Here is a 13,177-nt window from a genome sequence, read left to right on the forward strand (position 1 = left end):
TAGGAAATTAATAACTCAAAGAAACAGTACTACAGTGGGATGGTTGTGGAGATTGGGACTATCAATATTGTACTGAGAGGACAAGACAATTCCTGATACTGTTTTAGGTGTCCAATGTAAAGGAATACAATTCTATTATTGATACAAATATTGTATGTACAGAAATTATATTCAAGGAATTAGAGTTGCCTTAACATCTCCATGTTAGTTTATATCTGATGATTGCAAATTGCTGTTATTTACATATTTATATGGAAATATGCCAAAACCAGTACACAGTCTGATAAAATGTCTTGAGCCTTAAACATTAACTCTGTTATTTTCTCTACTGATGCTGCCTGACAGTCTACTTGGAATACTTCATGCTTTTATTTCTCATTAGAGGCAACAATTCAGAGAAAAGCACTCTTAAAAGATTATGTTTGTGATATTTGCTATATTTCAATTAGTTTCATGCTTAGCCATCAATTGTCAGCTTTACTCTTTGGTACAACTCCGCACTGAGAGAGGAAAGGAAAACTGGCTCGTTCAAGGTTTGAAGTACATTTATGATCAAAGTACCTAACCATCATACAACCTTGACGTTCTTTTCCTAACAGGCAGCCACACAACAAAGAAAGTCAAAAGCAAACCTCATATATGTATTTAATAAAACTAACACCCAATGCACAGAAAATAAAAACCACATCAAGCACACAAAAAAACAAAAATAGCCTGTAAAAAGACTGTCAAATACTCAATGTACAATGGTAGAAAACATCATGCAAACAGTAACAACAGGCAAATATTGTTTCTGAACTGAAGTGCATAAAGAGAGCCCCATAGTTCAGCACAAACCAAGTGAAACTCTTTCAGCAGCGATCTGAACCTGCCATACCACATTAACAGTTCCACTTTAGTAGTTAATATACTTGGGACGAACGTTTTGTCTATGGTTTTAAATGCATGCAAGAGCATTTGCCAATGATTGACTTCTGAAGTCAGCTGAATAAAATGTATGGAAAAAGTTGTTCCTACTAGTAGGTGAGATTTGGACTAGCCTCAAGATTCATGTGAGTAAATTTAGGATGGAGATGAGGAACTGCTTTTCCGAAGAGTGGTGAATCTGTGGAATTCTCTGCCCAGTGAAGCAGTAGAGGCGACCTCAGTAAATATAAGTACAACAAGGTTGGATAGATTTTTACATTAAGGGTTATGAGGGAAAGGCAGGTATGTTGAGATGAGTCCATTGCCAGATCAGCCATGATCTTATTGAATGGCGGAGTGGGCTTGACGGACTAGGTGGCCGACTCCTGCTACTATTTCTCATGTTCATACGTTCTTATATAAAGTTAATTTGAGTTTATTGCCATATGCACAAGCGCAGGTGGACACAGGTTTAATGGAAATTTACTTGCAACACTCTCAAAGGCACATAACATCATAAACAGCATTCACAAGAAAAACATAAGCATAAATTATACACAATTTTTACAAGAAAGTAGACAAATAAACTTTTCTCGGACTTCCAGCCAGGAACAGTTATCAACTATAACCGATGCTTCAAAGACAAACTCTGCTGTTTTAATCAGGAATTTTGCCTGCCATCAAAATGTTGGTTATAATCAATACCTCACCTGGTTGGAAGCCAGAGAAGAGCTTATTCATCATATGTGCCGGGAAAACACTAGATCCTTTTTCAATAAAGGAGACAATTAGAACAAAAAATGTCTATTTTAGTAAAAATTGATCATAGCATTGCTAAATGGTAGTAATTAGAGTTTTGCAGGCTTGGTTCAATGACTGAATGGTTGAAGGGAAGTAGCTATTCTTGAATGGTGGTGTGAGCCTTCAGGCTTCTATACCTCCTGCCCAATGGTACTTACAAAAGGGTGATATATCCCAGATGGTAGGGACCTTTGAAGACGAATGTTGCTTTCTTGAAACACCGCCTTAAAAACGAAGAACTTTAGTCTCTCACTCCTGCTCTACCATTCATTCAGACCACAACATATCACTTAACTCAGTGCTACTTTCATGTGCTAATGCAGTCCAGAAGAGTTTGGCTGTAATGTCTCCGTCACCACCAACCAAAGATTCCTCACTCACTGCCCTTTCTTGGTAAGCCTGTAACAGAAATTCTTAGCTTTAGCCACTTTCCATTCAAGAGCTATTCTGAATTCTGGTCCCCACTTTTCTTTGGTAAAGTGGTCCTCACCTTAACAATCCATCAAGCTGAGAAATTTAATTCATTTTTGCTTTTTCTTTATCAAGATCTCAAATTTAAGATTTCTAGTAACTGACTTCATGACAAACAGAAGTGATTTTACTAGATTTTCTTTATGAGAACTTTTCTAAATTTGAAAGTTCATATTCTCAATTTTTCTTCTAAAGAAACTATTAGAGCAACTGAGGTTAAAGTATTTGCTGACATCTCATTTTCACATGTTTTTCATTATTTTCCGGTGATGACAATTGAGATAAAAAGGTAAATGTGCCTAAAGATGGGAACGAATCATGAATAAAATATTGCCAGACATGATGTTAGTCAAAAATGAAATTATCTCAGACTTCTGTATTTTTGTTATGAGGTGGCAGTTCTTGTATTTTTAAAAGGTTTAGGAAAAGGTTATAAGAATTCATAGACTGTTCACATTCGCAATACTAATGTGTTAAACCTCACAATGCAATTAAGAAAAATAAAACTTGCAAAAGAAGCTCCGTGTTTCTTATTACAAGAAAACCCTGCAGCTTGTTTAGAACATTAGAAAGGTTTTGACAAGAACAGGCAATTCAGCCCACAAAGCTGGCCAAATTCTATTCACATTGTGTGTTGAAATAACTATCGAGTTTAGATTTGTAAGTCTCTAAGGTACTACTCTCAACTACATAACTAGGTAGTTTGTTCCACATGTCCACAACTTACTGTGCAAAGAAATGCTTCCTGATGCTAGTCTGAAATCTCCCCTTAAGCAGTCTCCATCTATGGCCCCGTGTCCTTGATGATGGATTAATTTTGAAGTGGCAGTTGCCATCCCCTTTACTTATACCCTTAATGTATCTATGGGGTGTCAGGGAGGGGTAGCACCTCTGGTGGGGGAACATGTTGCATCCTTTTCGGGTGGATTGTCCACCTTTGGTCACCACCTGGCACTCAGCTGTTACTTGTGGCTCCCCGTAGCTGCTTGCATGCGATAGTGGCCATACCCCAGGCAACGGCTTCGACAAGCCAGCTAAACCAGGTGACGAGTCTCAAACCCTCAGTGAGATAGGGAGTTGTCTATCCCAGCATGTGAGGACAGACTCCAGCGAACTGAACAGATGAGACCAATGGAAGGTCCAACGTTCAAGAAGGCGGTCTCTGTAAGTGTTGTGGAACGTGTAGAGCACGACAAGACACAGAAGATGTTCTAGTCATCCGCTGTACCTAGTCCCATCTCCTGCCATCTCGACTTTTGTCTTGCCACCAGATCCAGATGGGAATTGGGAAGGGAGAGAGTGAGGCTGATGCTGTGCAACTCTCCCTCACTTAAATCCAAATCACGCGCTAATCTCAACCCCATCAAAAGCCGGATGGTAGTGTAGTGGCATCAGTGCTGTACTTTGGGACGAGAGGTCCCAAGTTCGAATCCAGCCGGCTCCCTTGCATGTTCTCCATCTGTGCTGGGTTGAGGGTCGACCTAGCAACTCGATCTCATAAAAAGTACTAATGATGTCGAGGTCTTCATCGATGACGATGGGCAAACCTTACCCTTAATGACTTTGAACACTTCTATCATGTCTCCTTTCATTCTACGTCTACGTCAACTAAAAAGATTTAATTCTTTCAGCCTTTCTTCATAGCTCATACCCTGCAAACCTGGGAAGAGTCTAGTCACCCTTCTCTGAAGTCTCTCCAGTGCCTTCTCATCCCTCACACAATATGGAGACCTAAGTTGTATACAGTACTCATGATGTGGCCTCACAAGTACATTATACAACTTAAAGAGAACATCTCTAGAATTGAACTCCACTGAGTGCATTATAGAGCTCAACATTCTATTTGCCTTTCTAATCACTTCTGTGCATTTAGAGGTTGATAGTGATGAGTCTACCAGTTCACCCAAGTTCTTCTCAATCAGTGTACTTTCTAACTCAAGATCCCACTTTTTATATTTATTTCTACACCCTATATATAATATTTTACAGTTATTTGAATTAAATTTCATCTGCCATTTAACTATCCACATCTGGATTTTGTTTAGATTTGACTGTATTGATTCTGCTGCCTGAATGTTATCAGCCCGCCCCAACTAATTGTGTGTGATTGGCAAACTTTACTAGTTTATGTGTGATGTGTTTATCTAAATCATTAATGTAAATTAAAAACAGCAGCAGCCCCAAAACTGAGGAACCCCATTCTTAACATCTTCTTGGGTTAAAAACTCATTGTTTTCTGTTTTTGACCCTATTCTGCACACCTTATCTCCTGTAATTTGATCATTAACCTCTTGTGGGGTACCTGGTCAAAAGCCTTCTGAAAGTCTAAGTAAATTATATCAACCCTTCTATTGTTATCATAAATTTTAGTTGCCTCGTCATAGAACTCCAGCATATTAGTGAAACATGATTTCCCCCTTTCTGAACCCATGCTGGCTTTCTGTTAACATGACTGTTCTTATCATCTGTCTTTTCCTTTTCACGCTTTATTATCGTCTCCATTATCTTACCAACGATACCACGTTAAGCTTACTGGTCTAAAGTTACCAGGTTCAGTGTTGTCACCCTCCTAATATGTTATGAATTACAAAGCAAAGACCTGTGCAACTTATTGAGTTAAGTATAAAGCAGAAATTTCTGGAAGTAATCTGCAGATCAAGCAGCAATTCTGAAGGGAAACACCTATGTTTTCAGCATGTTCTCAGTGTACTCAGTAGCTGACAAAGTCCTCCATGGGAGGTTGGTCAAGAAGCTTTGTTACTTGACATTCAGGATGAGGTAGTAAATTGGATTAAATATTGGCTTCACAGAAGAGAGTAGTAATGGATGATTTGCTCCTCTGACTGGAGGTTGTTGTTCGTCATCTATGTCAATGATCTGGATGATAATGTGGTAAACTGGATCAGCAAATTTGTGGATGACACCAAGTTTAGGAGTATCGAAGAGAGCTAAGAAGGCTATCAAGGCTTGCAGCAGGATCTGGATCAGGTGGAAAAATGTGCTGAAAAATGGAATTCAATGCAGACAAGTGTGAGGTGTTACACTTTGGGAGGACAAACCAGGGTAGGACCTACATGGTGAGCAGTAGGGACCCGAACAGTGTGGGAGAAGGAATATAGATGCGTAATACATTGAAAGTGTTGTTACAAGTAGATAGGGTAATTAAGAGAGCTTAGGGCACATTGACCTTCATAAATGAAAGTATTGAGTGCAGGAGTTGGGATGTAATGTTGAAGTTGTATAATATGTTGGTGAGTCCTATTTTGGAATGTTGTGTTCACTCTTGGTCGCCTGCCTATAGGAAATATGTCAATGATTGAAAAAGTGAAGAGAAAATTTACGAAGATGTTGCCAGGACTTGATGACCTGAGTTATAGGAAAATGTTGAATATGTTGGGACTTCATTCCCTGGAGTGTAGAAGATTAAGGGGAGATTTGATAGAGGCATACAAAATAATGAGAGGTATAGATAAGGTAAATGCAAGCAGGCTTTTTCCGCTAAGGTTGGGTGAAACCAGAGCTGGAGATGTAATGAGAAGTTTAGGAGGAACCTGAGGGGGAATGTCTTCACGCAGAGAGTGGTGAGAGTGTGGAATCAGCTGCCAGCACAAGTGGCGGATTTCAGTCCAGTTTCAACATTTAAGAGAAATTAGGAGAGGTACATGGATGGCAGGGGCATAGGGGGCTATAGTCTGGGTGCAGGTTGACAGAACTAGGCAAATTAATAGTTCATTACAGACTAGATGTTTCTAAGGGCCTGTTTCCTTGCTGTAGTGTTTTATGACTCTATGACTCTACTACTTGAAGAATTTGAACAACTGATGTTCTCAGTATAACTTCTATTGGCACAGTTTGCCTTCATTTGCCATTGGTCTTTGTCAGTCTTTGTCTGTTTATGTACCATATGGCTTACTCCAGTCCTCACTGAGGAGACAACAACAGAAAGGGTGAGCAGTTTCAAGTTCCTGGGTGTCAATATCTCTGAAGATCTATCCTGAGCCCAAAATATTGATGTAATTGCAAGAAGACAGGACAGTGGCTATATTTCTTTAGTAGTCTGAGGAAATTTTGTATGTCACCAAAGACATCAGCAAATTTCTAAAGATCTACTATGGAGAGCATTCCTGCTGGTTGCATCACCTTCTGAGATGGAGGAGCTACTGCAAAGGATTGGAAATATCTGCAGAGGGTTGTAGACTCAACCAGCTCCATCATGGGCATTAGCTTCCCCAGCATCAAGGACACCTTCAAAAGAGTGGCATCCATCATTAGAAGACATGCCCTCTTCTAATTGCTGCCATTAAGGAGGAGGTGCAAAACTTCAATGTTTTAGGAACAGCTTCTTCCTCTCCGCCATCAGATTTCTTAATTGGCAATGAATACTACCTCACTATTTTTGCTCTCTATTTGCACTACTTATTTGATTTATTATATTTACATATATATATATATTTCTTATAATGTATGATTTAACTGTACTGCTGCAACTAAACAACAAATTTTACAATGTATGTTAATGATATTAATCCTGATTCTGATTCTATTGTATTTCTTTTTTCCTGTAAGCGCCTGCAAGAAAATGAATCTTGAGGTACAATGTGGTAACATATATATACTTTGATAATAAAGTTACATTAAATTTGTAATAGAGTTATAGTTCAAACTGATGATCCTTTATTGGAGAATGTTTACTATTTTGTATTTTTCATTCTCCCTCACCCCAAACATATGCAGCCTAACCTGTTGAGACTTCCATATTCTCTCTCTTTCATATTTCTCAAATCCGGGGTCATTTATCTTTCAAATTTACTGACCTCATCCAGACTAAAAATGCTTTTCATTTGGATTCTTTTTCTCCAATCCCAAAGACTTTGATACATGCTAATGTTTGTACAGAGTCTAGATGCCTGAACAGTATTAGTACAAGAACAGGTGCTTTGGCCCTTGATGTACATAGTCCATATCCCCTAATTCCATCCTTTCATGTGCATGTGTAAATGCCTCTTAAACTCTGATTTTAGGCCCAGCACCTCCTCTGGCAGTGCATTCCAATTTCCTACTATACATTGTGTTAAAAAAAACATGTGCCGCAAGTCACCTTTAAACTTTCTCCTTCATCCTTAAATTCAATTCAATTCAAATTTAATTGTATTCCGCCATTCATGAATATAGCCAAACGAAACAATGTTACTCCAAGGCCAACGTGCAAAACACTGACCCAACAGTCACATACAGCACAAATCACGTATAGCACATACAGGATAGCAAGCACATAAAATACAGCTACGCAAAAAAAGAATAGACAAGACCCGCGCCATGAATGCCGCAGAAGTCTGCAGTTGACCACAATAGAGCTTGTCTTTTGCCAAGCAAACACTGTTGGGTAGTACCAACACCAGCTGGACACTGCGCCACACTGACCCCTACTGTAGGAACACCACTATTTAACATTTCCATCCTGGGGGAAAAACTCAGACCGTCTCCTTATCCACACGTCTCATAATTTTATAAATATCTGTCAGGTAACCCCTCAGTCTCCAAAGTTTCAGAGAAAATAATTGAAGTTTTCTCAACTTCTTCTTATAGCTAATACTCCCTAATGTTCATCACACAGCACCTTCTCTCTCTTGATATAAATGTATTCCACACAGATCTCACTATCCTTTGCTGGGACAATATAATTCGTATGTTTGGTCTAACAGCTTCTGAGGGCAGAAAATGTAGGTGTCAATAAATAGTGTTGTGAGGGTTGACTCTGGCTGCACAGAAATCCCAATTATTAACAGACAGAGCAAATATGCCTTTGACCATGTTTCATGTGCTAAGTGATAAAATAAGTCTGGTCTGGAACTTTCCTCAATGCAAAATAACAAATGAAGATATGAGATATTGTGACGCTCGGGGGGGGGGGGGGGGGGGTTGGCGTGGTTGAAAGCCCGCCCTGCATTTCTAATGACCAACGCTGTTTATTGTTCTTATGTTCAATGCTTTCTGGGATTATGGTGGGAATTTCCAGTTCATTTATTATCACATTTTAGCTTGGGTTACTTGCTTGTGTGTTTGTAGGTCACCCTAACTGTAACCGGGGTATGTGATGGTCACCTCACCCGTCCATATGAGACTGGTTGGGTTAACTATCCGGGTCACGAAGCCCAGTCAGTTTTGTGTTTATCACAATAAAATGGTTGTTGAATTAATGAGCTTCCTCATTTGTCATTATAGACCAAATGCTCGCCACAAAATTCTGTGACAACACAGTCAAAATGGCAGAGGAACTCAGCAAGTCATGCAGCATCTATTAGATTAGATTAGATTCAACGTAATTGACATTGTGCCGAGTACAGATACAAAGCCAATGAAATGCAATTAGCATCGAACCAGAAGTGCAAAAGAATACTGTTATTTACAAAATAACTGTGAATAAAAAGTAACCACTACATCATACAAAGTTAGAAGTACTGGGACATTACAATATGGGTGCAATAATGTTTAGCGCTGTGATGTGAGGTTCAGCAGGGAAGAAGTAAAAATTCCACGGTTAGGGTGAGATGCATCCTTATTAATGCTTTTCACCCTGTCTTGGCAGCGTTTATGGTAGATGTACTCAATGGTGGGCAATTGGGTGCCAATAATCTGCTGGACAGTTTTCATCACCCGCTGGAGTGCTTTGCAGTTCAATACGGGACAATTGCCATACCACACCCAGATGCAGTTGGTGAGTATGCTCTCAATGGTACAGCGGTAAAAATCTGTCTGTATCCTGGGACAGAGGTGAGATTCCTTGATGCTCCACAGGAAATAAAGGCACTCGTTTTAAACTATGGAGGGAAATATACAGTTAAAGTTTCAGCCCAAGATCCTTCTACTTTCTTAGTAGTTTGTGCAGCAGCTCTACTTTCTCAGGCATGTCACCAAAGACTCAGATAAACTTCTATAGATGCACAGTGAAGAGTATCCAAACTGTTTGCTTTGGGGCCTGACATGGTAACAGCAATGCCCAGGAACAGAATGGACTCCAGAAACTAGTGGATACAGCTCAATCATTGCAGGCAAAATCTTCACCACCAACAAATACATTTACAGACAACAATGCCACAAGAAAGCAGTATCCATCATCAAACAACGCCACCATGACTCATCTCACTACTACCATCAACCAAGAAGTACAGAAGTAAAGGGCCCATTCCATCAGGGTCAGGAACAGTTGTTTCCCTACAACCATCAGACTCCTGAACCAGTGTAGATAACTTCACTCACCACTACTCTGAAATGATTCCACAACCTACAGACTCACTTTGAAAGACTTTACAGCTTATGTTCTTAGTATTATTTTTATATGCTTTTAATCTTCTTTGTTGGCTGTTTGTCAGACTTTGCTTATATATAGATTTTCATAAATTCTATTGCATTTTGTTCCTGTAAATGCTTGTAAGAAAATCACTCTCAAGCTAGTATATGGTAACAGTACATACTTTGTCAACAAATTTCATTTGACTTTCCAATGACATTGAAACTCTTAACTATGATCTTATATCAGGCTGAATCTCAGACAAACATTTGATGGTCATCTCAGCTTGCAACCCATATCTATTGAGTGGCTTCCTGTGACTCAGTCGTCTGAGCTCTGTTAATTCACAAACCTGTTATCTTAATTTCAAAACTGATTATTGCTTGCCATTTACATTTGAACAGATTTCTTTCAAACATTGGTCTTCACTCATATTGATCCCTGCTATCCAGATAATTCCTGAAGAATGTGCTGTGACTAACAGTCCTGCCACGTGGTTCCATGATTACTGCTGTAACCCTCTCACAGGGACTTGTATACAAACTCTGCTAATGGCCACATGACTCAGGGTCAGAAGGTCACCTTTCATAAACAATATATGTCCAAGGCTGCTGTGATTTGTGGTTCAACCAAACAGGAACATAGGGAATGCTGATTACAGAAACCGCGATTGAGCAAATGCTTTATAAATACACAATTAACAATTGGCAAGAAATATCAGATAGTACGCCATGAAAAATTATAAAGAAAGTAAATTTACCAATTTCAAATTCATCAAACAGTTAATAGGAAAAAGGAAAGAAAAAATAAATAAATAAGAGGGCCCATTACAGTCTAAATGTACTCACAATGTTAGAGTTCATGTCATTTCTGCAATGGTTGAGAGTACTGTTTCAATCACGGTGTTGAATTCTCATCACCGATCTCAGCTAGAACTTCCCTTCATAGATTCCTTTGTCTTGCAAAGTGCTCCTTGCATTAGGGTCTCCTTTGATTGGATACTCCAGATGTCCTCCCAGAACCTCTCCTCCCCACTTCTCCTGCTAAAAGACCATGAACCCGACCACTGTCCATAACAATTCTCTCTCCACCCAGCTCTCTCTGGAACTTTCTCCCAATCCAACATCCTGACTGTCTGAGTCAACGTTCCTAAGTTGAACAACATGGCTCCTTATCTTTAGCCGAAACCAAAACATTTTACCGGCAGGACACACTGCTTTGACAGAAAACTGCTGAAGTGGAATACCTCTCAGCATAACAGTAGAAATTTTAACCAGGGCATTGCATTCCTTCCCTGCTCCCCCCACCACTGACACCAAAAATAGTCATGTCCTCATGACTTTGGAACTTATTAAACCAATTTTAATTTTCACAGTTTTCAAATGAATTTCATGATTTCAGGAAAACATCCCCCAATCGGTTTGTAAGTAGGAGCAACTTATCTCGCTGCTGGGATAATGTCCACACTCTGTTTCCTCAGTGCTTCATTTGTCAGCCTATCTGCGGTTTCCTGACTCTCTGAGACCTCGTTATCTCATCGTCTGCTTCTTCAACCTTATGCACTTCTTGTGACTGTTCCTGTTTACATGGGGATTCCTCCCCCATCTATCACTCCTTTCTTCCAGTGACTCAAGTCCCCTGGCCGCCTGACTGAACTCAGCATTATCTCCAATTGGAGCCCAGTTTTCCCTCACTGTCTATTATCACATCTGCCTGTCCACTGGTCGTCCACTCCATTGGATTCAAGTCAGGGCTCAGAGATTCAGAAATCTTTTCATCAGTTCTGGGGGAGTTTGCAAAGGGTAAACCATACCACACTCCCATTCCTTCTGAGTCCGTACAGTACTCGGCGGCTGGTCCCTCTTCAGGACTCTGCACTGAAATCACACTGTTGTCGGCAGGTTGCCTTTCTGTTCTGCTCCTCCTGCGCAGAGTTCTCCTGCTACCTGTAGGTTCTGGGTTAACACGTAGTTCTTAGGGGTAGAAGGTGGTACTGATGGAGAATTTTGACAGGACCATGCCCATCCTCTGGCATCGCCAGAATAACTGGCACATCTGGTATCTGGCTCTCCACAATGTGAGGTGTAGAAACCCAATGGTTGGCCAACTTATGGTTCCCTGGTAACCCCAAATTTCTTATTAAAAGCTCTGTCTCCAGGCTTCAGCTGAGAGAAGCTAGTCTTTTGATCATATCTCCTCTTGCTTTCTTGCTTTTGCTTGGCAGCAGAAACTGCTGCTAGCTCGTAAGTTTTTTTGCAGTTGTTTCCTCGTGTCAGACGCACCTTTGAGATATATCTTCTGCGGCAAGTTGTCACTGCCAGCTCCAAAACAGAGATCTACAGGTAACCTCGCTTCGCACCCAAACATCAAATAGTAGGGCAAGTATGGGGTAGCTTCACTCTGTGTACAATTGCAGCAGTGTACCAAATGCCCAATATGCTGACTCCACTTGTTCTTTTGTTGGCATCAATGGTTCCAAGCAGCTCTAGCAATGTTTGTTTGAATCTTTCAGGCTGACGATCACCCTCAGGGTGTTGTGGTGTGGTCCTTAACTTCTCAACTCCAAGCTTGCCCAGTAACTCACGTATCTCCTCCCTGATCACTGTGTATCCTTCTTGGGAGGCCAAAATGAACAAAATACCTCTCTCATAACACGTTGGCAACTGTGGATGGTCTCTGATACTTTGTGGTGAAGGTTTGAGCATATCTGATGTGCTGATCCATGACGACCAAGACATTTGCAGCATTGCTGGAATCTGGCCCTATAGAGAGGAAATCCATATACATATAAGTATATATACATATACATATAAATCCATATAAGTGATCCCACACTCTGTAAGTGAGATCATGGACCAATTCTTGTAGGCAGCGTCTTCCTCCTAGTACATCAGATCCACAACTTACGTTACTCTTCAACCTCAGGCTTCATTCAGGGCTAATAGAACCAATCTCAGACCAATCTGTAAAGCCTGACAAACCGCAAATAACCTGCATCATCATGAAGTGACTTTCGTACCATCCTGCAATATTTCTCAGAGAAAACAAACCGAGAAGGCTGAGGCCTGTCTGAAGGAGATACAACCCTGGAAAATTATTTGTTCCTCAACTCCTCTTTGTCCCATTCCCTCATCAGTAAGGGAATGGTAGGGTGTTTTGCCTTCTCAACCTGGGCTATATCCCCTTTAACAACAGATGACCAAATGGCACCTGTACAAAGGTTGTCTTGCTGGGCTGCTGCCCATTTACAGGACTCAAAGGCAGGCAAATGCTTCATATCTAGAGCAGTCAAGTTGCAATATGCTTGTGGAATGGCACAACCAGAAGCCCCCAAATGATCCACAGCTTTATCAGGCCATAGGCTTGCCTCTGATTTCCCCACTGTGGAAAACTGGCACATTGCTTTATCAGCAGAGGCAGCAATGCCCTCCCACTCTCCGTCCATTTCGCACACCTATGCAAACAACAGGACAACATTTCAATGTTCTGACTCCCTGGATGATATTTCAGGCTGAAATCATAAGCAGACAGCACCACCAACCAATGACAACCGGCGGCATTCAACTTCGCTGAGATCAGAATATACAGTAAATCAGTTGATCGTTGTTGGTCCTCACCTCAAACTTGGAACAATATAGATAGTCACTTAACTTATCCACCATGGTCCATTTCAATGGCAGAAGCTCCAATTTGTGCTTAGGGTAGTTTCAG

This window comes from Hypanus sabinus, chromosome 15 (genome assembly GCF_030144855.1).
Source record: "Hypanus sabinus isolate sHypSab1 chromosome 15, sHypSab1.hap1, whole genome shotgun sequence".
Lineage (NCBI taxonomy): Eukaryota > Metazoa > Chordata > Chondrichthyes > Myliobatiformes > Dasyatidae > Hypanus > Hypanus sabinus.